Source organism: Ahaetulla prasina, chromosome 7 (genome assembly GCF_028640845.1).
Source record: "Ahaetulla prasina isolate Xishuangbanna chromosome 7, ASM2864084v1, whole genome shotgun sequence".
NCBI classification, from domain to species: Eukaryota; Metazoa; Chordata; class Lepidosauria; order Squamata; family Colubridae; genus Ahaetulla; species Ahaetulla prasina.
In genome coordinates, this window is record NC_080545.1 from 13,969,899 (window position 1) to 13,994,228 (window position 24,330).

General features: G+C 42.0%; 1 long non-coding RNA gene across 3 annotated transcripts in view; it reads right to left on the reverse strand.

The window, feature by feature from the left end:
• Nucleotides 1–24,330, reverse strand: part of LOC131202100 (uncharacterized) — a 186,695-nt gene that overhangs the window by 13,194 nt on the left and 149,171 nt on the right. For 2 of the 3 annotated variants that reach the window (XR_009156056.1, XR_009156055.1), the window contains one exon: nucleotides 14,115–14,197. The exons of the other annotated variant lie outside the window; for it this stretch is intronic. This is a non-coding gene — a long non-coding RNA (uncharacterized LOC131202100). The remainder of the gene's footprint in view (nucleotides 1–14,114; nucleotides 14,198–24,330) is intronic. 3 annotated transcript variants of the gene reach the window in all.

Below are 24,330 nucleotides of genomic sequence, written 5' to 3' on the forward strand. Positions count from 1 at the left end.
AATAGGATACAAGCACGGAGGTCCTCCATTGTAAAATTAAAAACTGTTTCTCTGACATCTTTTTTTTATTTTATTTGCATTTATATCCCGCCCTTTTCCGAAGACTCAGGGTGGCTTACGCTATGTTAGCAATAGTTTTCATCCATTTGTATATTATATACAAAGTCAACTTATTGCCCCCAACAATCTGGGTCCTCATTTTACCTACCTTATAAAGGATGGAAGGCTGAGTCAACCTTGGGCCTGGTGGGACTTGAACCTGCAGTATTTGCAAGCAGTTGCTGTTAATAACAGACTGTCTTAACTTAGTTGACGGAGAGTTCTGAGGGAGAAATGCCTTCTGGTAGAAGTCATGATAATACCACTTTTGCTATGATATCAGTGATCGCCATCATTTGTATGATGATGTCAGGATACATATGGCATTACTTGTTCCTGCAGAAAACTGCAGACAAAAAACAATGGCTACCAACCTGCCTTCCATCGAGGACCTGTATACTGCACGAGTCAAAAAGAGGGCTGTGAAAATATTTACAGACCCCTCACATCGCGGACATAAATTGTTTCAACTCCTACCCTCAAAACGAGGCTATAGAGCACTGCACACCAGAACAACTAGACACAAGGACAGTTTTTTCCCGAACGCCATCACTCTGCTAAACAAATAATTCCTTCAACACCGTCAAACTAGTTACTAAGTCTGCGTTACTATTAACCTTCTCATCGTTCCCATCACCCATCTCCTCCCACTGTAACTTTGTTGCCTATTTCCTTACAATGTATATTGTTTCCTAGTATGATTTGATTGCTTATTTGTACCCTACGACTATCATTAAGCGTTGCGCCTTATGATTCTTGATGAAGGTATCTCGTCTTTTTATGTACACTGAGAGCATCTGCACCAAAGACAAATTTCTTGTGTGTCCAATCACATTTGGCCAGTAAAGAATGGTATTCTAGTCTATTCCTTGCGGATACCAAGGTTTGCAAGTGTTCTGTCATTTTTTATTTTATTTTGTTTTTGTTTCGCTGCAGACATCAGGGAGCATCTGCCATGCCAGGAAAGTTCCTTTTAGGGGAAAACTTTTTCTGTGGTTGCAAAGAGAATTGGTGCTTTTTGTCAAATGACTTGCCCCCCCGCCCCGCCCCGCCCAAGTGACAACTCTTATAGACAATATCACTGCCAATGAGGATGTTGTGCCTCGTCCGCTTTCCCTGCAGCCGGGCCCGTCTTATCTGCTTCCGAACGCTGAGGAATGTCCTAACATGCCTCCCGGCCCCAGCCCTGGCTCCATGCCCAGACAGGCCGAGGAAGAAGAAGCGCCCCCAGCCCTCAGCCCTGACTCCATGCCCAGGCAAACGGAGCAACTAGACCCCTCCCCCTCCCCCACAGCATGTGAGCCTGAGGAAGGTCAATTACCAACATCTGCAGACTGGAGTGACCCTCGCTTCAGGAGAATTGATAGGCGGCGGCAACAGAAGGGAGGGAGGGGCAGGCCTGGATAAGTGCTGAGTCATGAAGCCACACCCCATGGCCTATATAAAGGATCTGCTTTCTGGTATTCTCTGAGTCAGGCAAAGTCTACCTTATCTTGCTGAAGTCACTTTCTGGTCTCCTGCCTGCCTTGAGAACTTTGCTAGGACTTTGGCAGAGCTGCAGAGGCACGCCTGATACGGACTTCCCTGACCCGGCCATCAGCGGAGGAGTGGGACACGACAGAGGAGCTTGTACAGCTGTACCACAGCCTGCACAAAAAGCCAATTTTTGAAAAGAATAGTTGGGCAGAAGCAGGGATGTCTGCAGAGAGGACGCAAAGAGGCTGCAACCATGTGGGCGAAGCCCCCCACCCCCGGCTTTTCTTATATTAATTTAATATTAAATTAATTAATGATTAATGCATGAAAAAAGGATGGCTCTACAATCATACGGCTCTAGTTCCTCCTGGGCCCCCCCACCCCTGCCATTTCAATATAGTCTTTTCACCTTCCAGGACTCTGAATGGGAGACCCTCCAAGTTGCTTTTCCTCTCAGATCTGTCATGCTGTGACCACGATTTTATTCTGAATTTTAAGATGAGCAGTGCAGCACAAAAGAACTTCCAAAGCTAATTAGTTCTTAAAATGATGAGCAAGAAGGGAGCTGTCCAAATGCTAAGGGAAGGCATCATCGTCATCATCATCATCATTATTATTATTATTATTTACTTTATTCATTAAACATGAAACTCAGTCAACTGAACGTTCAAAAATGCATCACAAATACCATTGACTGGTGCTGATGGTTGATACGGATTGCTGCCAGTGTCCTAGGTATCAACCAAATACCTTCTTAAGATGTACGATATTCCAAGTAGCGCAGTTTTTTGCAGTTCTGATGGTGTTATTGCAAGAAACTCCAATTTGTTGATGTATCTTATAAAATTTTTGGACATGGTACCAAGTGTCCCGATGACAATGGGTATCACTGTTACACGTTTCATCCATAGCCATGTAGTTTCGATGGCCAGGTCGCAATATTTCATGGTTTTTTTCCAGTTCTTTTTCTTCGACTCTGGCATCTCCTGGTACCATGATGTCAATAAATTGTACATTTCGGTTTTCGACTTGTGATACCTGGCGTGCTGTGTTCCAAATGACAATCCGTGTGTATTCTAAAGTCCCAAAAGATGGTGATGATGATGATGATTCGCACAGTCAGCCAGATGTTCAGACTGAGTTTGGCATTTTTGTCTACACATCGAGTCCTTACCAAGGACCTAGGATAGGCAAATCTGGATGTTTTGTGTTACAGATATCGCAAGATGGAAGCTGTTCCAAATAAAGCTGCCTTCTGCAATTGACTGATGGCAAATTTGTCAATGCCAATAGTGTTCAAGTGGTGCTCCAGTTGTTTTGGGACTGCAACCAAGGCACCTATTACTAACGGTACTACCCTTGCTTGCCTTTGTCATAGTCGTTCTCTATTTATAGGTCTTTGTATTTTGTTCTCTTCTCTTCTGCTGTCTCCAGGCACTGCCTAATCTAGTATCCAGTCTTTTTTGTCTTTCTTATCGACAACTGTTAAGTCCGGGGTGTTATGTGGCAGGTACCTTTCTGTTTGAATGCTAAAGTCCCAGAGCAATTTAGCTTCTTCATTTTCTATTACTTTATCTATTTTGTTGTTCCCAACACTTCTTGTCTGCAGGCAAATGTTTTTTCCTTGCAGATATTCCAGTGTACTGTTGTTGCTACTTTGTCATGTCGTTGTCTGTAGTCAGTCTGTGCAATCTTCTTGCAGAAGGTAATCCGGTGGCCCATTGTTTCTTTATTCTTCTTCTCAGATGGGACTGTCTCTCAAAGACAGTGCATCGTCATGATAGCAGGCTGTCCTCCAATTGATTGACAAACAGATATCATTTTATATGGAATGATGGGCATAGGTAAGATCTCTTTCAAGCGAAACCCAACAAGGCTGGGTCCGCAACACAAGGTGTTCTTGTGAATGTTGTGGTCCGCCAGCAGCCTGCGGAGCTGGCACCAGATTCGGACAGTGAGGAGGCTGGGGTGGAACATGGGACAATCCTGGAGTCTGGGGAAGGCTCGGACGAGGGCTCTGCGTCGGAGGCAGAGAAAGGGCCATCTGGGAGGTACGTGCTGCCTCCGGAGCCTCCAGAGTCGGACCTCAGTGAGGCAGAGGAACAGAGGGGAGCCTGTTCCCAGTGCACGCATGCGCAGAGCTGCCAGAAGGCAAGAACAGTTAAAACCGAAAGGACGACTCAGGAGTAAGGCTTGGAGATGACTGGCCCCTCCCATAAGACTTAAAAGAGGAGCAAAGGCACGTGGGCCTTTGCAGGAAGCAACTTTTGTTCATTCTGCTCAGCTTAAAGCCCGAAGCTCTGTTTGATTCTGGACTCCATGTGGCTTTGCCAATTAGGTCGTTGGCAGCGTGTCAAGAGAGATAAAGGTGGGTGATTATCCCGAAGGACTCTTTATAACTATTTGGGACTCATCTGTGAATGAACAGAATTCACAGCTGCTGCAATAAGAGGTTTTGGGACTGCTCGTGTGTTTTACTGACTCAGGAAGCCTAGGTCAGAACAGTGAATATGGAAAAGTTACGGAAGCAATTCATTTCACTTTCCAATTATGCTGTCGATTCAGGTTAATGTCAGGGATCCAAGTAACACCCCCAACGAAAGAAAACTCCGAGGCTAGAAGTTCCTCAAAGTTCCATTTTATTAGAGATGTCATATTGGCACATCTGGGAAAACCCGAATCTGAAAACTTCCAGGTATTCCCCACGCAAAAGAAAGTTCAAGTCCCTGCCCCTGCACCCACATGTCCATCACATGGTCCAATCAATGCACCGTCCCAACTGGAGATGCCTCCCAGTCACATCACTCCAGGGGCAGGGCAGGATGTCCTTGACTCTCAGAGAAAAGAATGTTATGATGGCTAGATATCTCCCCAACTCCATACAACCCCACCCACCCACCCCAGTTTCCCACAGCACTAAATATGGCAGCCCTGAAGATCCAAAGTAAAAGATGGCTTCCAGGACTGACATATGCTCTAACATAGATGTATAATATGCATGTATGTAAAGCCAACATTTTGCAATGAGACTAGAGAAAAACACAGAATTAGGCTGGAGTTAAGTCCATTTCTCAATGTGACATTACCCTGATGTGAAAGTTTGCTATTCATTTTTTAATGAAAAATTAGGGCATTTTCCCTACATCTTTAACTGTCAGAGAGCGGTTTCTAGAAGCAATGATACTTAAGAGTCTTAGATATATATGTACAAGGCTTCAAACCCTTTTTAAGATAATACAGAAGCTCAGTTCAAGAGGTTTTACTTTGAGTAGGTGATGTCTCTTGCTACCCTTCCTGGACATCCTGAATCAGCAGAGACCACAATGGCAAAGTAGAAACCCAAGTCTACAGAAAAACCATCCATACTAACCGGGTGCTCCACTACCAAAGCAACAACACAACCTGCCCAAAAAAAGCTGTGTAAGGACTTTATTTAAATGAGCACAGAACAGCAGAAAAAGGAAATGGAGCATCTATACCCCTGATGGCGAACGTATGGGGCACGGGTGTCAGAGGTGGCACGCAAGCTCTTTCTGTGGGCATGCGTGCTGTCACCAGCTGCTCTTCTGGTTCCCGGTGTACATATGGTTTCTGGCATGCTTTTTCAGCCAGCTGGTCTTTGGAAAATAACCGAAAAACACCCAAAACGGCACATTCATTTTAATAGCCGCAATCCTTCCCAATAGGGATAACTGCAATTTCTTCCAGCCATTCATATCATTCTGAACTTTTTGCCATAGCAAGTCATAATTATTCTTATAAAGTTTCTTGTTCGATGAGCTAATATAGACCCCTAAATATTTAACCTTTTTTACTACCTCAAATCCTGTCATTTCCTCTAGTTTTTGTTTCTGTTGTATAGACATATTTTTAATTATCACTCCAGTGACGTCACCCTCCTGCTGGGTGCTCAAACAGAGCACTCCGTGTTAGAAGATTGTAAAAGTCAGTGAAACAGAAAATAAATCACTGTTCACTGAGCTTAGCATAATCTCTGGGTGAAAGAGATTATCAGAATTGTGGAAGAGTGGCAGGTCTGACAGGGGGTTTGCTCTTAAGAGCGAATTTTCCTGGATTTATGACCCCACCGAATTCCACTCCTTCCAACTTCAGCACGCCCCTGTTTTTATCAGGGAAAAGGAGAGGAATGTTGCTTCTGCTCTAGAGAACTTATTAAATTGATTGATATTCCAAGCAGACGGGAATTTCACAAGCGTTCGAACTTTGATGTAGAATCAGCACGGCAAGTACCGACTCCCTTTTTGAAATTTGAAACCTTTCTTTGTCTTTGATTAATTGACTTTTAAAATGGCGTCTAAAAGTGAAAGTAAAATTATTTAGTACGATGAAGCAGCGTTACTTGTGGATTGTTACAAACGGAGTTTTTTATACTGAAAGGAGGGAAGGAGAGTTATTAAGTTTGAATTCCTGATTCTTTTGAAGACAGAATGGCAGCTAAACCTTTAAAGCCTTCTGGAAGAAGGGATCTGAACCAAGTCTTGAGGAAATATTGAAAGAACAATTAAAACTTTCTGAAGATAGGCAAAAGAGATGATGGAGAATTTTAATGCAAAAATAAGAGAAGATATTCTTATGGCAGTTCAAGGACTGAGTAAAAAATTGAAGGATTGGAAGTGGAAATGCAACAGATCTCTCAGTCAAATAAGTATTTAGAAGATGAAATGAAAGGTGTTCAGAAAAAGTGGATCAAAATGAAGATCAGGTTGTGATATTACAATATAAACTTATGGAAGGAGCTCTTAGAATTGTGGTATGCGAGAAGAGCGTGGAGAAGACTTAAGAAAAATTATATCAGAAGCATTGGCTGAATTTATTGAAGCGGACCCCAAGAGGTAGCTTACCAAATTGATAAAATATATAGAGTTAATTCTTGGATTGCAAGACAGAGAAAGCTTCCTCGGGACATTGTGGTTTATTTTGTGAAAAGGACTATGAGAAATCAAATTCTGCAAGTTTCATATCAGACAACTTTAAAAATTGGAGAACAGGAGTTGAAGGTGTTGAAAGAGATTCCTTCAAAGATGTTAAGAGACAGGAAGCAATTTGCTTTTTTTACACAAGAACTTAAAAAACATCAGATTCAATTCAGATGGGAGGTGCCAGTTGGACTGACACTATTCTATCAAGGAAGGAGATATAGAATTGACACGGTTTTAAAGGCAAAGGATTTTCTTTCTACAGTTTTGAAAGTCGAAATAGAAGTGATAGAAAACTTCAAGAGACTCAAGAAGGCGTGGTGACCCAAGAGCCTTTATTGCTGCCAGTATTAGAGGAACCACAAGAGCAAAGGGTGACAAGAGGAGCCCTTAAGCGTAAAGAAGAGCAACAGTCTCAAAGTAAAAGTCAGGATCCCATTATGGAAGCTGTGGGAGGAGCTAGACGGAAGATACCGGAGGAGGAGCTTCCGTTGTCTGCTTCAAAGCTTCAGGAGGCCAGTAATGGCAAATAGAATCTTGTCATGGAATGTTAATGGCTTGAATTCAGCTCAGAAAAGAAGGAAAATATTTCACTACTTGAAACAATTTAAAATGATGTGATTTGTTTGCAAGAGACACATATAAAATTATCAGACCAAAATATTTAGTTAATTCAAAATTGGGTAACCATTTTGTTGCATCAGCTTTGGAAAAGAAGCATGGAATTGTTGTATATATCAGGAAGGATATACCAGCTAAGCTAATTGAGGCAGATATTCAAGGAAGATTTATTGCTATTGAACTGGTGATAGATGCAAAAGACTTTGTTGATAGGTATTTACGCACCTAATCAGCAACAAGAAAAGTTTTACAAAATGTTACATGAGAGGTTGACCTCTGGGATTATAGTTCGTTTATTTTATTAGGAGACTGGAATGGAGTAATTAATCCAAGAAGGATTAAAAGACCTCCCTCCAAGAAGATACCTATACATGCAAAATTACCAAAATCTTTTTTTGAAATGATGGAAGACTTTGAGTTTAGAGATATATGGAGGTTACGGAATCCAGATGAGAGAGATTTTACTTTTTTTTCTGATAGGCATCAATCTTTTTCACGCATTGATTTATTTTAATTTCTAATGACTTGCTTTCTAGGGTGAAGAAAACGAAGATATTTTCGAGGTGTTTAACTGACCATAGCCCAGTATGGATGGAATTATTACAAGGGAAAAAAGGTGGTAGAACATGGAGGTTGAATGAAAATCTGTTTAGATATGAGGATAATGTAACTTATTGTAAGAAACAGTTAAAAGAATTTTTTGATTTTAATATGTACAAAGGGACACCTATAGGAACTGTGTGGGAAGCGAGCAAAGCGTTTATTAGAGGATATTGATTTATTTGGACAACAGGCAAAGGAATAATAAACAAAAGCAGCGAGATATTTGGAAGAAGAAATCCAAAGGAAGCAACAGTTATTAATCCAAACCCCACAAGATCATAAACTTAAAGAGGCTATAAAAATATTACAGAGTCAATTTAATATGTTAATGGCAGACCAGGTGGCAACGAATATACAATATGCTAAACATAATACTTTTGTAATGCAAATAAACCTGGGAGATGGTTGGCATATAATTTAAGGAAGAAACAGAAAGCACGTGTCATACAAAAAATAGAATATAAAGGTAAAGAGACATATCAACAGGATAAAATTAAAAAGGCATTCTCAGAATTTTATACTGCACTATATGCAAAAGACAAAATATTGGATAGGGATATTTATGATTATTTGAAAGATTATAAGGTGAATATTCTAACATTAGAACAGAGGAGGAGCTGAACCGGCCGATAGCTACTGGAGAAATAGTGGAGGCAATTAAACAATTAAAAATGGGGAAAACCCCTGGTACAGATGGTCTTACAGCAACTTATTATAAAAAAACACAGGATGAAATATTAGGCCCACTTAAAGAATTATTTAATCAGATACAATTAGGAGTGGGAATACCCCCGTCATGGAAAACATCTTTTATTTCACTGATACAAAGAGGAGCAAGACTGCTCTAAACCTGGTAACTATAGGCCGATTTCACTTTTAAATAATGATTATAAGATTTTTGTAAAAATAATAGCAAATAGATTAATGTTAGTTTTACAACAAAGAATTCATACTGATCAATCTGGTTTTATAAAAGGGAGGCAGATGAGGAATAATGTTAGACAGATTATTAATATATTGGAATATTTGGAAAAGAAGAATACTTCAGCGGCACTTATTTTTTTGGATGCAGAGAAAGCCTTTGATCGATTGCATTGGGATTTTTTATTTAAATTAATAGAGAAAATGCAATTTGGAGACTGTTTTATTAGAATAATTAAAGCGATTTATGGAGAGCAAACAGCACAGATTATAGTAAATGGTAGTTTGACAGAAGTTATTAAGATTGCGAAAGGAACAAGACAGGGATGTCCCTTATCACCATTATTGTTTGTTTTGACTCTGGAACCATTATTAGATAAAATACGAGAATTAATGAAAATAGAGGGAATTAAGATTAGACAATATGAGTACAAAGTTAGAGCTTTTGCAGATGATGTAGTGGTTACGTTAATGAATCCTATAAATTCAAGTAGATTTTTGTTGGAAGTAATTGATAAATATGGAAAGGTATCAGGATTTAAAATAAATCAGAAAAAAACAAAAGTTCCCAACACTTCTTGTCTGCAGGCAAATGTTTTTTCCTTGCAGATATTCCAGTGTACTGTTGTTGCTACTTTGTCATGTCGTTGTCTGTAGTCAGTCTGTGCAATCTTCTTGCAGAAGGTAATCCGGTGGCCCATTGTTTCTTTATTCTTCTTCTCAGAAGGGACTGTCTCTCAAAGACAGTGCATCGTCATGATAGCAGGCTGTCCTCCAATTGATTGACAAACAGATATCATTTTATATGGAATGATGGGCATAGGTAAGATCTCTTTCAAGCGAAGCCCAACAAGGCTGAGTCCGCAACACAAGGTGTTCTTGTGAATGTTGTGGTCCGCCAGCAGCCTGCGGAGCTGGCACCAGATTCGGACAGTGAGGAGGCTGGGGTGGAACATGGGCCAATCCTGTAGTCTGGGGAAGGCTCGGACGAGGGCTCTGCGTCGGAGGCAGAGAAAGGGCCATCTGGGAGGTACGTGCTGCCTCCGGAGCCTCCAGAGTCGGACCTCAGTGAGGCAGAGGAACAGAGGGGAGCCTGTTCCCAGTGCACGCATGCGCAGAGCTGCCAGAAGGCAAGAACAGTTAAAACCGAAAGGACGACTCAGGAGTAAGGCTTGGAGATGACTGGCCCCTCCCATAAGACTTAAAAGAGGAGCAAAGGCACGTGGGCCTTTGCAGGAAGCAACTTTTGTTCATTCTGCTCAGCTTAAAGCCTGAAGCTCTGTTTGATTCTGGACTCCATGTGGCTTTGCCAATTAGGTCGTTGGCAGCGTGTCAAGAGAGATAAAGGTGGGTGATTATCCCGAAGGACTCTTTATAACTATTTGGGACTCATCTGTGAATGAACAGAATTCACAGCTGCTGCAATAAGAGGTTTTGGGACTGCTCGTGTGTTTTACTGACTCAGGAAGCCTAGGTCAGAACAGTGAATATGGAAAAGTTACAGAAGCAATTCATTTCACTTTCCAATTATGCTGTCGATTCAGGTTAATGTCAGGGTTCCAAGTAACACCCCCAACGAAAGAAAACTCTGAGGTGAAAAGTTCCTCAAAGTTCCATTTTATTAGAGATGTTATATTGGCACATCTGGGAAAACCCGAATCTGAAAGCTTCCAGGTTTTCCCCACCCAAAGGATAGTCCAAGTCCCTGCCCCAGCACCCACATGTCATCACATGGTCCAATCAATGCACTTTCCCAACGAGATGCCTCCCAGTCACACCACTCCAGGTGCAGGGCAGGATGTCCTTGACTCTCAGAGAAAGAATGTTATTCTGGTTAGATATCTCCCCAACTACATACAACCCCCACTTCCAGTTTCTCACAGCACTAAATGTGGCAGCCCTGAAGATCCAAAGTAAAAGTTGGCTTCCAGGACTGACATATGCTCTAACATAGATGTATAATATGCATGTATGTAAAGCCAACATTTTGCAATGAGACTAGAGAAAAACACAGAATTAGGCTGGAGTAAGTCCATTTCTCAATGTGACATTACCCTGATGTGAAAGTTTGCTATTCATTTTTTAATGAAAAATTAGGGCATTTTCCCTACATCTTTAACTGTCAGAGAGCGGTTTCTAGAAGCAATGACACTTAAGAGTCTTAGATATATATGTACAAGGCTTCAAACCCTTTTTAAGATAATACAGAAGCTCAGTTCAAGAGGTTTTACTTTGAGTAGGTGATGTCTCTTGCTACCCTTCCTGGACATCCTGAATCAGCAGAGACCACAATGGCAAAGTAGAAACACAAGTCTACAGAAAAACCATCCATACTAACCGGGTGCTCCACTACCAAAGCAACAACACAACCTGCCCAAAAAAAGCTGTGTAAGGACTTTATTTAAATGAGCCCAGAACAGCAGAAAAAGAAAATGGAGCATCTATACCCCTGATGGCGAACGTATGGGGCACGGGTATCAGAGGTGGCACGCAAGCTCTTTCTGGGGGCATGCGTGCTGTCACCAGCTGCTCTTCTGGTTCCCGATGTACATATGGTTTCTGGCATGCTTTTTCAGCCAGCTGGTCTTTGGAAAATAACCCGAAAAACACCCAAAAAACGGCCCATTTTCCGGCCAGTTTCGGACCAAAAACTGCCTGAAAATGGCCCCAAAATGGCCCCGAAACAGGCATGCGCATGCCAGCCAGATGGTCTTCGGGTTTCCAGCGCTCCAGCACACACATGCACATACATGCATGTTCTGGTTTGGGCACTTGGTGCCAAAAAGCTTCGCCATCACTGATCTGTACAATACATTCTAACAAAATGCATAGCCACACAACTGTTCTGTCCCCTCCCGGCCTCAGCCACACGAGTTGGCTAAATGAGCCAGTAATTGAGTTCACAGCTTGCTATCAGTCCTGGCAGGGAATCTGCAGCTGCCTGCCAAAGTCTCCCTTTTATCTTGGGGTTGTCAGGCAACCAGGAAGTCAGCAGTCCAGGCCGAATGTTCAGCTCAATTCTCCAAGAGTCAAAGCGTTCAGCTCACTTTTCCGCAAGTCAAATAATTCAGTTCAATTTTTGCTCGTCATGGAGCAGAAGAGCAGCCAGTGCTGCTTTTATACTCTGTGGGGTGTGGCTCCATGACTCAGCACTTCCCAGGCCTGCCCCACCCCTGCTTCTGTTGTTCCCACCTCTCCTGCCATACGAAACCTAGGGTCCAGCCAGGCCTGATTGCCATCAGCCGGGTCTGGAGGCGTGGCCTGGGGGGGAAGAGTCAGGGGACAGCGGCTTCGTTATCCCCTCCACCTGGCCTGCCTCTGGCTCCTGGAACTGAGCCAGGGAAGCCAGTGCTCCCGAGGTAAGTCCTGACGGCCCTTCCCCCTCACTTTCCGAGTCACTTTCTGGCAGGGGCCCTGGCTCGGGGGGCGCAGACACAAGAACAACTTTATCAAGAAGTCCCTGACCACTCAGTCCCATAAGGCGCAACTAGCACAAACCCTAAAAAGGAATTACACTGCCGTAGATCCAGAATATCTCAAAAACCACCAACAGAATAGTACAACCACATGGAATCAGTGTAGCACAAAAGCCAACAACTAAAGCCCTTCAAAACATCCTAAGCAAACCAAAAGACCCAGCAACCCAAGAAGAAAAAAAAACCAGGCGTCATCTACAACAGGGGTCTCCAACCTTGGTCCCTTTAAGACTTGTGGACTTCAATTCCCAGATTTCCTCAGCCAGCTTTGCTGGCTGAAGGACTCTGGGAGTTGAAGTCCACAAGTCTTAAATGGACCAAGGTTGGAGACCCGATCTACAACATACAATGTAAGAACTGCAACAACCACTACGTAGGCCAAAGAGGCAGAAGACTGGCAGAAAACATCCATGAACACCAACTGGCAGTCAGAAGACATGACGAAAATTCTTTTAATTTCACAACATATAGACAGATTTAACTATAGTTCCAACTGGGAAAATGTGACCATCCTAGACCAGGCCAAATCCAAAAAACACCAGGGAATGTTCTAGAAACCTGGCATTCTGACAAATCAGCCATCAATGGACACATAGACATTAACAACATCTATAGGCTGTGCAAGAGAGACAATCAACGAGCCCAAAAGAGAAGAAAAAAGAACTCCACCAATAATCAGCATCCAGATCAGTATAGATCAGAGGTCCTCAAACTTGGCAGCTTTAAGGCTTGTGGACTTCAACTCCCAGAATTCTGGGAGTTGAAGTCCACCAGTCTTAAAGCTGCCAAGTTTGAAGACCTCTGGTATAGATTAACTCCAAGGTTAACTTCAGACCAACAATCAAGTAAACAATACCCCAATCAAGAAACTGCCAAAGGGCCATCAGTAAACAGCCCAACCAAAGAATCTCTAAAACAGCCCCCTATCCCCACAGACAGGCAAGTCACCAGAATATAAACTGACAGCAAACAGCACTCCTTACACTGATGATATTAACTATTTAGGATAATGAAACATCTCTAAGAAAACAAGCAAGTTCAGAGAGTACCAAGGACCCCTGATGTCGCTCTCAATAGAATTTGTGGCTCCCTTCATTTTCAAAACTATAACCCTCAAAACAGAAGGGAAATCCAGCAGGTTCTGGAGAACCGGTAGGGGAAATTTTGAGCAATTCGGAGAACCGGTAGGGGAAATTTTGAATGGTTCGGAGAACCGGCAAATACCACCTCTGGCTGACCCCAGACTGGGGTGGGAAGGAAGATTTTGCAATATCCTTACCCCAGGAGTGGGGAGGGAATGGAGATTTTGTAGTATCCTTCTCCCAGGAGTGGGAAGGGAATGGGGGTTTTGCGGTATCCTTCCCCTGGAGAGGGGTGGGAATTGAGATTTTGCAGTATCCTTCCCCTGACACGCCCACCAAGCCACACCACGCCCACCAAGCCATGCCCACAGAAGCGGTAGTAAAAAAAATTGGATTTTACCACTGCCTCAAAATCGCCTCCCTGATATCTAAAAACCAAGTTTAATTGTAATAATCTCTCCATGATACTGTTTCACCAATGGTGAGACTTCAACAACATGGCTCTGAATGCCATCTGTTTGTTTTTTTTTAATCCCCTTTTGTCTTTCACTATCTTAAAAGGATGGGAATTCGGTGGAAATTTCTAAGTGCTTTGGAGCCAACTGAGTGAAATCAATTCTGCATATCCACCCAACTTTAGGCATACAACATACCATTCCTTTTTGCGAAAAATTTCTGTAGAGCATGCTATGTAAAGCGCAGTCTCCTAATTAATTTTTAAATCCAAGCTCTCCAGCTCTATCAGCTTTTCATTAATACCATCCATCCGAAAGATATCAAAAGATAATATTTAGGATTAATGGAAATCACTACCACTCTTTTAAGCTTGTAGGATAAATAAACCTACAGGCTGATGGTAGGAGTAAGGAGATCAGGGGAAAAAACCCTTTTGTAATTACCTGACACCATTCTGCAGTTTTCCCCCAATTCGTGCTGTGAGGAGCCGACAGATTTACTTTTTGTTCATTTGTCTGATATAAGCCTAAAATGACAGGTGAGAATGAATGAGGATTGTCCTATAGAGTTTTAAATGAGCATTTAATTGTCTGATGCACCAGAAAGATAGTTTTTTCCCCCCTATCCCACAAAGAATATTGTACATCTGTTTCCCATGAAAGAGCTTACAAGCTAAATCTTTTGGAAACTGAGCTCTGAAATGCCTCTCTTTCAACTTTATTCCCCCAAATATTTCAGGAACTATTAAATCTGAATTCAGAAATTTCTCCTCGATGAAACATACATTTTGAGGGAAGTCATAATCGTTTGTATTTCCTTATCATTTACTTTTACACTATTTATATATAGTTCCAAACAAGAATGGCCGTGTCTAACCTTGGTCCCTTTAAGACTTGTGGACTTCAACTCCCAGAGTTCCTCAGCCAACTTTGCTGGCTGAGGGACTCTGGGAGTTGAAGTCCACAAGTCTTAAAGGGACCAAGGTTGGAGACACCTGGTCTACAAGGAGCAACCAGAACCTCACACAAAAAAATAACAACAAAAAATACTTACATCTACAGTATGTGTATTATTATTTTCAAGGTATGATCAGATTTTGGCTAATACTAAATATATTTCTCTATATAGGAAGAACACGCAACAGACTTCAAGAGAAACCAAAACCATCAGATTATCTCATTCAGAAATGGTATTCAGCAGGTTCTGACCAGTTCTGGAGAACCGGTAGCGGAAATTTTGAGTAGTTCAGAGAACTGGCAAATACCACCTCTGGCTGGCCCTGCCAGGCCTGCCCCCATCGATTCTCTGCCTCCCGAGTCCCAGCTGATTGGGGATAAAACTTTTATAGCCTGATTAAAAAAAATCGAACTTTTGAGGACTTTCATAGCTTTTGCATTTATTTTTTATTTATTTATTTGTCACGTACGTATTAGATAATATATATAAGTATAAGCATGAATTGAATACATACAATGAATACAATTAAAGGGAACATTGGGACAGGGACGGTAGGCTCGCTGGTGCTCTTATGCATGCCCCTTTCTATTAGATAATAGAAATAGATAATTAATAGATATTCTATCTATTGTTTTTGAATGTTTTCTTCATTTTTTTCCTCCATTCTGGTCTTATCCAGTTTTTCAAGTGTAATTATTTTGGCCACTTTATATGACAATTTTCAGAAAGACAAGGGGAGTTTTAGATAAATGGGAGCACCAATTCCACGTCTCCAGGAAATCTGGGTGAAAATTCCCAGATTTCCTTTTTTGTGGAGACTGTAGTGCTATCTGGGAATAAGAATTTCTCAAATCTCGGTTGCATCTTAGACGAACACTGGGCTATCTTCTCCATGTGGAAAAAAAAAATAGAGTAGCCCAACAGGAAAAATTAAGACATTATCTCTAACACTGCAATCCCACTCAACAGCAAAAACGTTGGATACAAACGGATAGTCATGATGAGGCAAAAATGATAACGCTTATAATATTTGAAGTCACAAGCGTATCTGGGGTTTACTGGGCATTTATCTTCTCCCAAATGAACTTTACGCGAGAACGTCAATCTGGGATTAAGTACAAATTTATGTTGGATCTTTTTATCCAAACATGTTACCTAATATTTATGATGGTGGTATGTATATCAATATGATGAATTTTCAGGATCTACAATATAATGGAAGAAATCTAATGTGTTGCCCATATAATGAAATTTCTATGAAAGAGAGAGAGAGAGAGTGAGTGGGGGGAGGAAGGGAGGGAGGGAGACAGAGAGAACATCAAACTGTTGTATCCTTGCTTATCTACCACTTGCTGATGGACTTAAGTGTTGCTTTGTTCTGAATTGATTTGTTGGGCGCTCAATCAAAGAGACTGTCGTATCATTGTGAGAAACCATTCTTGATGGGTTTGGCCTAGAGGAACATGAGATAATGCACGTTCAGAGGATCTTGTTGTGGTCCACCAGCAGCCTGCAGAGCTGGCAGCGGAGTCGCGCAGTGAGGAGGCTGGGGAGGACAATGGGCCAATCCTGGAGTCAGAGGAAGGCCCAGGTGAGGGCTCTGCGTCGGAGGCAGAGATGGGGCCAGGGCCATCTGGGAATAATGCACGGACTCCAGAGCCTACAGAGGCGGACAGCAGAGAGGCAGAGGAACAGGAGGAGCCTGTTCCTAGTGCATGCATGCACGGAGCTGCCAGAAGGCAAGAGCAGCTAAAGCAAAAAGGACAACTCGGGAGTAAGCCAGATGATTGGCTCTTCCCATAAGGCTTAAAAGAGCAGCAATGGCTCTTGGGCTCTTTGTAGGAAAGCAACATTGCTGCATCTGTTTTGAGTTGGCGTCTCTTGTTTCTGAACTTCTTGGAGCTTTGCCAAGAAAGGCCTTTGGCAGGGTGCCAGAGAAGATTAAGGTTTGTGATAAGGCCAAAGGACTTTTTCTGAAGGACTTTGTTTTGGACTTAATTTGGACTAAGCTGAGAATGAAGTAATTTCTCAGCTGTTCTAATATGTTTGTCCAGGACTGATTGTGCCTGGTAATAACTACTTGGGCCTAGGTCACAACAGATCTTGGAAGGCCAGAAGCTGCAGGAAGCTGGCTGGATCTGAATCTTGTGGAACTAAATAAGAGACTAACAGTCTTAGGCTGGTAGTTCACCACTATTCAAACCTAGTGGAGGTACAGTAGAGGTTAAAAGCGAAAAGGGATTCAGCAAGTGAAAAGAACTGAATTGGATGCAAGCAGCAACAACTCAACACATGGGGTTGACAAAAGAGGAAATGATGTACTTGGAATGCTGGAGAAGGGTGAAAGTAAAGTGAAAGAAACTTTCTACTGTACTTTCCAATCATCAATATTTTTCAAATTAGATAATAGTGGCCAAGATCCAGAACAAGGGCATTTGTCTTTATGAGAGTCTAGGAACGTCTTCAAAGAAACACCAGAAAATCCAGTTGTCTCTTGGGGAAAAAAAAAAACATCTTTGGGGCAACCAGGACCTGGGTGACTCAGAATCTCCATAGATATTTAGGACAAGGGTCTCCAACCTTGGCAACTTTTAAGACTTGTGGACTTCAACTCCCAGAATTACTCAGCCAGCAAAGCTGTCTGAGGAATTCTGGGAGTTGAAGTCCACAAGTCTTAAAGTTGCCAAGGTTGGAGACCTCTGATCTGGGAAGTAATGACATAAAACCCTAACTGGCAACAAAAGCCTAAGTAAGTATCTCCTGATTCTACTGCTTAGCCATCCTACATGACACTGCAGCAATGGGAACCTCCTGTGCATAACCTTGTTCCTGCCAAGCTCGGAGTTCTTTTCCAGATGATGTCTAACATCTGTATCTTAATCCCTCTCTCCCTATGGGTTTCCAATGAGAAATGGAGAGAAAACCTTCTCAGTTTTTTTCTCTTTAAGAAAAATCAGGCTTCCTAGCCTTGGAGGATGTTTCCCCCCCCCAATCAGAAATTTGTTAAATTTTCAATTTTTAAATTGAATCCAATTTACTGTTAAATTGAGGCTCTTTTATGTAAAGATGTATAGATATATATTCACAGACAAGCTTCACTGTGTCTTTATTTGATGGTTTCAGTAGTGTAAACTTTTTTGGGGGGGGGGATCACGTTGATGATAAAATGAGATTATTCATGTCCTGGAGAGAAATACATCTTTTTTGTTAGCTAATTTAATCAAAGCTATCATGTAAAAGAGGTGAGACCCCTAACCAGCTTCTGAAACAGTGAGAAGAGCAATGAAGTAGACAACCAACCAATCTATGTCCATGGACTTCATTGCCCAGAATTCCTCAGCCACCAAGAACTCTGGGAGTTGAAGTCCACACAAGTGAAAGCGACCATGATTTACAAACACTGTTCTGAAGAGAGAACTCCAAAGCTTCACAACCTTTGAAATGAGATCTAGGGAAGGGGAGAAACAATGGAAGTGCTGGATAGGGAATTCTGGGTATTGAAGTCCACACATCTTAAAGTGTCCAAGGTTTTGAGAAGCACTGGGCTAGCCTGTAGTCCTTGGGGAGCTTCTGGTGGACCACCCCATCTTAAGTTATCAACTTATTGAGTGCAAGTACAGTAGTGGCCAAAATTGTGGAAACCTTTTGGGAAAAATGTATTTTCTAAAACTAGCTAATAAGACCACTTTTTTGGGGAGTAGTACCATAAAATTATACATCAATGGAAAGATAATTTAATCAAGAATGTAATGCAATAACATTTATGAAGGATTTGCTATTAGAATCGCAGTTACAGTATAAAGAAGAACGAGATATAAAAAAATTATCACCATAGAAAAAATGAGATATACAAAAATTATCACCCTGTCAGTTAATGGTTAGGTAACCTTTAGCATGAATGACGGCCTTACAATGTCTTCCCATGGAGTGAAACAAGTCTTTTAGTTCTGCAGCTGTTATAATGTGAAACCAAGATTGAATAATGGCTTCTATTAACTGAATTTTATTGCTGGGTCGCTTCTGACTAACAAGTTTCTTTAGTCGGCTCCATAGATTTTCAACTGGGTGAAGGTCTGGGCTATTCCCAGGCCATTTTAGCAGTGGAATAGGATTATCTTGAAAGTAAAAAAAAACAAAAACAAAAACAAAAGGGTGTTATTAGCCATCAAACTTCAAAAATACACTTTCCCCAAAAGGTTTCCACAATTTTGGCCACAGCTGCATCTGTTTTAGTCTGTGCAATTTCCCACGGGGCCACCTGATAAAGGAGTCTCTAAAGAAAAATAATCTTTCATCTATTGCACTCTCTCTTTTCTGGATTAGTCAATGAAGCTTTTCAAATCAGCCAACATGAAAATCACTGCTTGGAATAGCTGCTGGCTGCCACTTTGTTAATTCCTATTGGTGGGACACACACACACACACTGCATGATGTGGAATTGCCGAGGGAAGGGAATGCAGGCAGACATGCAAAGTGTTTAAAATAGGAAACAAGCTTTACTGTCGGAGCAGGTGTGTGTGCGCCTATGTGCATGTACGACAGGTGTGGGTTAACCAGGAACGCATTTGAACAAGGCTTTTGTTACAACACTGGAGGCCACTGCCAAGTCCCTTTTCTCTTTCTCCCCTCCACCCTCCCTGCCCCTGGGAGGAAACTCGGGTGGCCTTTTTTTTTCCCCCTTCTGAAAGTCAGACAGGATAACCTCACAGTGACCTCCAATCTGGCACCCAGCCAAGAAGAATGATACTTGAGGACGGTCTCCCTTTTTTGCAGCATTCATTAGATTTCTGCCCATAATGCCTCCTCTGTTTTCGCTCGGCAAACCTTCCCGACGACAGAGCCGCGAATAAAGGCAGATTCCCTGAAATAAAAGCCGATCTCCATGTGAAAGTGGCCCATAAAAATTAATAAGATTCGAGGTATCTTTTCTATTCACGACCCCGAAGCAGAAGTGAAAGCGGTACAGAGGGGGCACACTTGGGACAAAAGCCCTGACCAGCACCAACCAGCTCTGTGAGAATTTCTGAGACTAGATTATTGGCGGGGTGGGTGGGTGAGTGGGTGGGGAGGGGCAGGATTTTATAGATGGTAGAGATGTATGCAATGTTTGGCTCTAAATCCTCTCTTGGGTTCAACCCTTTGAATTGTTATTCCATGCATCTAAGAACAGGGCAGGGTTTCAATTGAGCAGATGCCATCTCAACCGTTTTGATCTCCTCTCTCTGGATGCCTCACCTAGACCTAATTGTCTTGTTGGGAAGTACTACCAGGAGGAGAATTCAGATTAGTAAGGGAGTTACGGTCAATGGGCCAGCAATGGGACAAGGGGGGGAATTTCTGAGCATGGCTAGTCTAGTGAAGAGAAGGACCCAGGGAGACATGATAGCAGTGTTCCAATATTTGAGGGGCTGCCACAGAGAGAAGGGGGTGGGGGTCAAACTATTTTCCAAAGCACCCGAAAGGCGGATAAGGAATAACGAATGGAAACTGACCAAGGAGAGATTCAACCTGGAAACAAGGAGGAACTTTCCAACAGAGAGATCAACCAACCCATGGAACAGATGTTGCCTTCGGAAGCTGTGAGAGCTTCATCACTTGAGAGTTTCAAGAAAAGATTGGACTGCCGTTTGTCAGAAATGGTGTAGGGTAGTGATGGGTTTCAAATTTTTTTTACTACTGGTTCTGTGGTCTCCATTCCTCCCACTCCAGGGGAAGGATACTGTAAAATCTCCATTCCCTCCCCACTTCAAGGGAAGGATACTGTAAAATCTCCATTCCCTCCCCAATCCAGGGGAAGAATACCGTAAAATCTCCATTTCCTCCCCACTCCAGCAGAAGGATACTGTAAAATCTCCATTCCCTCCCCACTCCAAGGGAAGGTTACTGCAAAATCACCATTTCCTCCCAACCAGCTGGGACTTGGGAAGCAGAGAATAGATGAGGACGAGGCTAGTCAGAATTTTTACTACCGGTCCTCCAAACTATTCAAAATTTCTGCTACCGGTTCTCCAGAACTGGCCAGAACCTGCTGAAACCCATCTCTGGTGTAGGGTCTCCTGCTTGAGCGGGGGGAGGGGGGGTTGGACTAGATGACCTACAAGGTCCCTTCCAACTCTGTTAATCTGTTTCTGTTCCAACTTCAATCTTCTTTTCATCAACATCCTGCCTAGAGTTGTGTAGATAACCCTGATCCAATTCGGTCTTGCTTTAAGCCTCTGATAAACAAATACTTCTCTTGGGGAAGAGTGGGACGTAGACCTAAATTTCCTTATTTTTGGTCTCTACTGAAGTGATTCCTAGTTGTGATCATCATCATCATCACCACATAAAATAGGCCAATCTGTGAAAATCTATCTTTGAGGTAGACAGCAATGACCACAGCATTCACTTAACATTACAAAAAAAAAAAGTTGTAAAATTAAATAAGTTTATGTTAGTCATATGTTGACTTATGACTATCACGATTTTTGACCATAATGGACAGGCTCCATTATGCTCATAAGTCGAGAATCACCTGTCCCTTCTTATTAGTGTGCTCCTCCTGTGCATAGTGAACTTTTTCTTAATTTATTATTCTCTAATTAGAATCCAATAGCTGTGAAGATTCCACGTAGCAATGGGACCTCAAAATGTATAAATAAGGAAGCCATTAAAACCCCAAATCTAATCTTAACTTCTGAAGCTGTCCCTCTGCCAGATTTCTAACGTTAACAAACACACAGAAGCCAAAGGAAGGGTCAATGCTGCAAACAGTGTAAAAACTGGCCAAACATATGTTATGGATTAAACATTCAGCTATTTTGCATTGTTTTCTCAGTGTGTGGGGGAGAGAAACACCCCAGAAAGCTGTTAAACAAATATTTTGCACATGATTGGAAGATACTTTTCTTTCTATATGCAAGCTGATAAAAGAAGATTTCAGAACAAGTTTATATACAGTAAATTGCTCTTGGCGTAAAAACTTTCACCCCCAAAAAATGCCTTAAAAATGAGGAAAGAGTCACTTTTATGTAGTAACGTGTATGATCATGATGATGTGTAACTGGTAAAATAGAAAAGAAATTGAAAAGAAAGCATGTATTAATAGAAAATTGGGGCTGCTCGGATACCAATAGGGGAAATATTGCACAACAAAGGAGAGAGAATGGAGAGAGGAGTAAAGGCAGAGGTGGGTTTCAGCAGGTTCTGACCAGTTCTGGAGAACCGGTAGCGGAAATATTGAGTAGTTCGAAGAACCGGTAGGAAAAATTCTGACTGGCCCTGCCCCCATCTATTCTCTGCCTCCCAGGTTCCAGCTGATTGGGAGGAAATGGGGATTTTGCAGTAACCTTCCCCTGGAGTGGGGTGGGAATGGAGATTTTACAGTATCCTTCCCCTGCCACGCCCACCAAGCCACGCCCACAGAACCAGTAGTAAAAAAAATTTGAAACCCACCACTGAGTAGAGGGTAAGATAGGAGGGGAGAAGGAGAGAGAGGAACAGAAGAAAGGGAAAAGGAGAGGAAGAACGGGAGGGGGAAAACAGTAGGAGAAAAAGTTAGAAAGGGGGGAAGAAGGGAGAAGGAGGGAAAGGAAGGGGAAGTAGAGAAGAGGAAGAAGAGGAGGAGAGAAGGAAGTAGAAAAGGATAGAAGAAGACAGGGAAGGGAAAGAGAGAAGGATTGTTGTAAAATAAGGGAGAAGAAAGAGTAGAAGAGCAACCTTGAATGGAATTAAAAAATCTTTTTTCTTTTAGAAAATATATGTATATGTGTGACTAATTATGAATAAGTGAATTTATTTATTTATTTATTTATTTATTTATTTATTTATTTATTTATTTATTTATTTATTTATTTGACTTTAAATCCCGCCCTTCTCCGAAGACTCAGGGCGGCTTACACTGTGTTAAGCAATAGTCTTCATCCATTTGTATATTATATATGAAGTCAGCTTTATTGCTCCCAACAATCTGGGTCCTCATTTTACCTACCTTATAATGGATGGAAGGCTGAGTCAACCTTGTACGTTCGCAATATGTTTTCAAGAAATAAAATAAAATAAAAACTTTTTTAAAAAATGAGGAAAGAGTCCTTTATGGAAACATGTGAATTGTACCACTGGTTTTAAACTAGATGGCATAAGATCAGGTGGGTGGGACACCTATTACAGGAGATATAGCAGAGACTCGGCTCAAATGTGGTCCCTTATGGATTTGTCTTGCACACCATACGTTCCCCAGCAAAATTCCAGCTTCTAAATGCTTGTTCGCCCTCTTTGAGTACACAAAATATCCCTGCATATTTTTACATTCCCCCACCCCTGACCCCAAAGCCGGGAATGCTAGTGCAACAGGTGGAAACACTGTACTGTGCTGCCGAAACCTACTCTTTGCCTGACTTCTATTTTCACACACACCCCTAAAGCTCACAGGACACCCCCTAAAACCCTTCATCTGAATGCTGTGTTGATTACCATTCTGCTTTGCATTTGTTAGGAAAATCCCAAATCCAGAAATACCATCAGGAACAGAGTGAGGTTACAAAGACATACCGGTAACAGTGGTGGGTTGCTACTGGTTCGCCCCGGATTGGGCGAACCGGTAGTGGCAGTGGCGGGAGGCTCCGCCCATCTGCCCGGACATCTCTGCACATGCGCAAAAGTGTTGCGCCCGTGTGCAAGCGTGTACTCACGAGCGAATTAATAGTGATGGGATTTGAATCCCACTACTGACTGGTAAGTTGAGTCAAGTGGAAGCATTAAATCAAGGTGAGGACTCTTTTGAGGGAAGATTGCTTGAGCCTCTCCTTCTCTGTCTCTCTCTCTCACAGACACACTCTTCCTACAGAGTAGCTTGCAAACTCATATTCTCCTTCTCAGGGTTGCTAAGAGCAGATCCGAAAGTTTGCAGGAGTGAAGCTGGTTGTACCTTTGCTGGATGAGAATGTTCACCGCTTAAACTAGCCAATGTCCCCAAAAAGTTAAGTAACAGTCTGGCTTTCCCCTTGACTGTCAACATCTTCTGCTCCTACAGCTCACAGCTAGGTCATGAGTAGTTCACTAAAGTTCACCTTTTATCGCCCAGTCTATTATCTCTGAATCCCAAGGTCTGAGGTACCAATGACCCAGCACAATTTTGCATCAACACTGCACCAAATTTATTGTAAAATTCCATGCAGAACTGGCTCTGGTAGCTTGGCTCCATAGGAGGGAAATACACTACCTGACTCTGTGGTCTCTTCCCAAAATCCCCAAAGCCTCAACCAAAAACTGCAATTGACCTCACCCCATTCCTAAGAGGTCTGTAAGGGGCATGCATAAGACCACAAATGTGCCCACCATTCCTGTCCTATTGTTTCCTTTTGTTATATCCAATTAATATAGTTATTACATACTCATGCTTATATATATGCTCATATTGTATAGTTATTTCATGCTTATGCTTATATATACTGTGTGACAAAATAAATAAATAAATGCATAGTTCCAGTAGCCACCACCATTGTCAAGTAGCTATTTATCTTCCGGAGGACTAGAAGAAGCTTCTGGAGAAGCTGGCACTGTCAGAGGAGATCTCAGAAATGAGATAAATTAAAAAAAACACATGCCTGATCCATTCTTAAAATCCAAGTTCACTGCAACATGGCTTCATGGAGCAGCTTTGAAGGGGCACTATTTATTCATATTTATTCATTCATTCATTTGTATTTATATTTATTTAATTT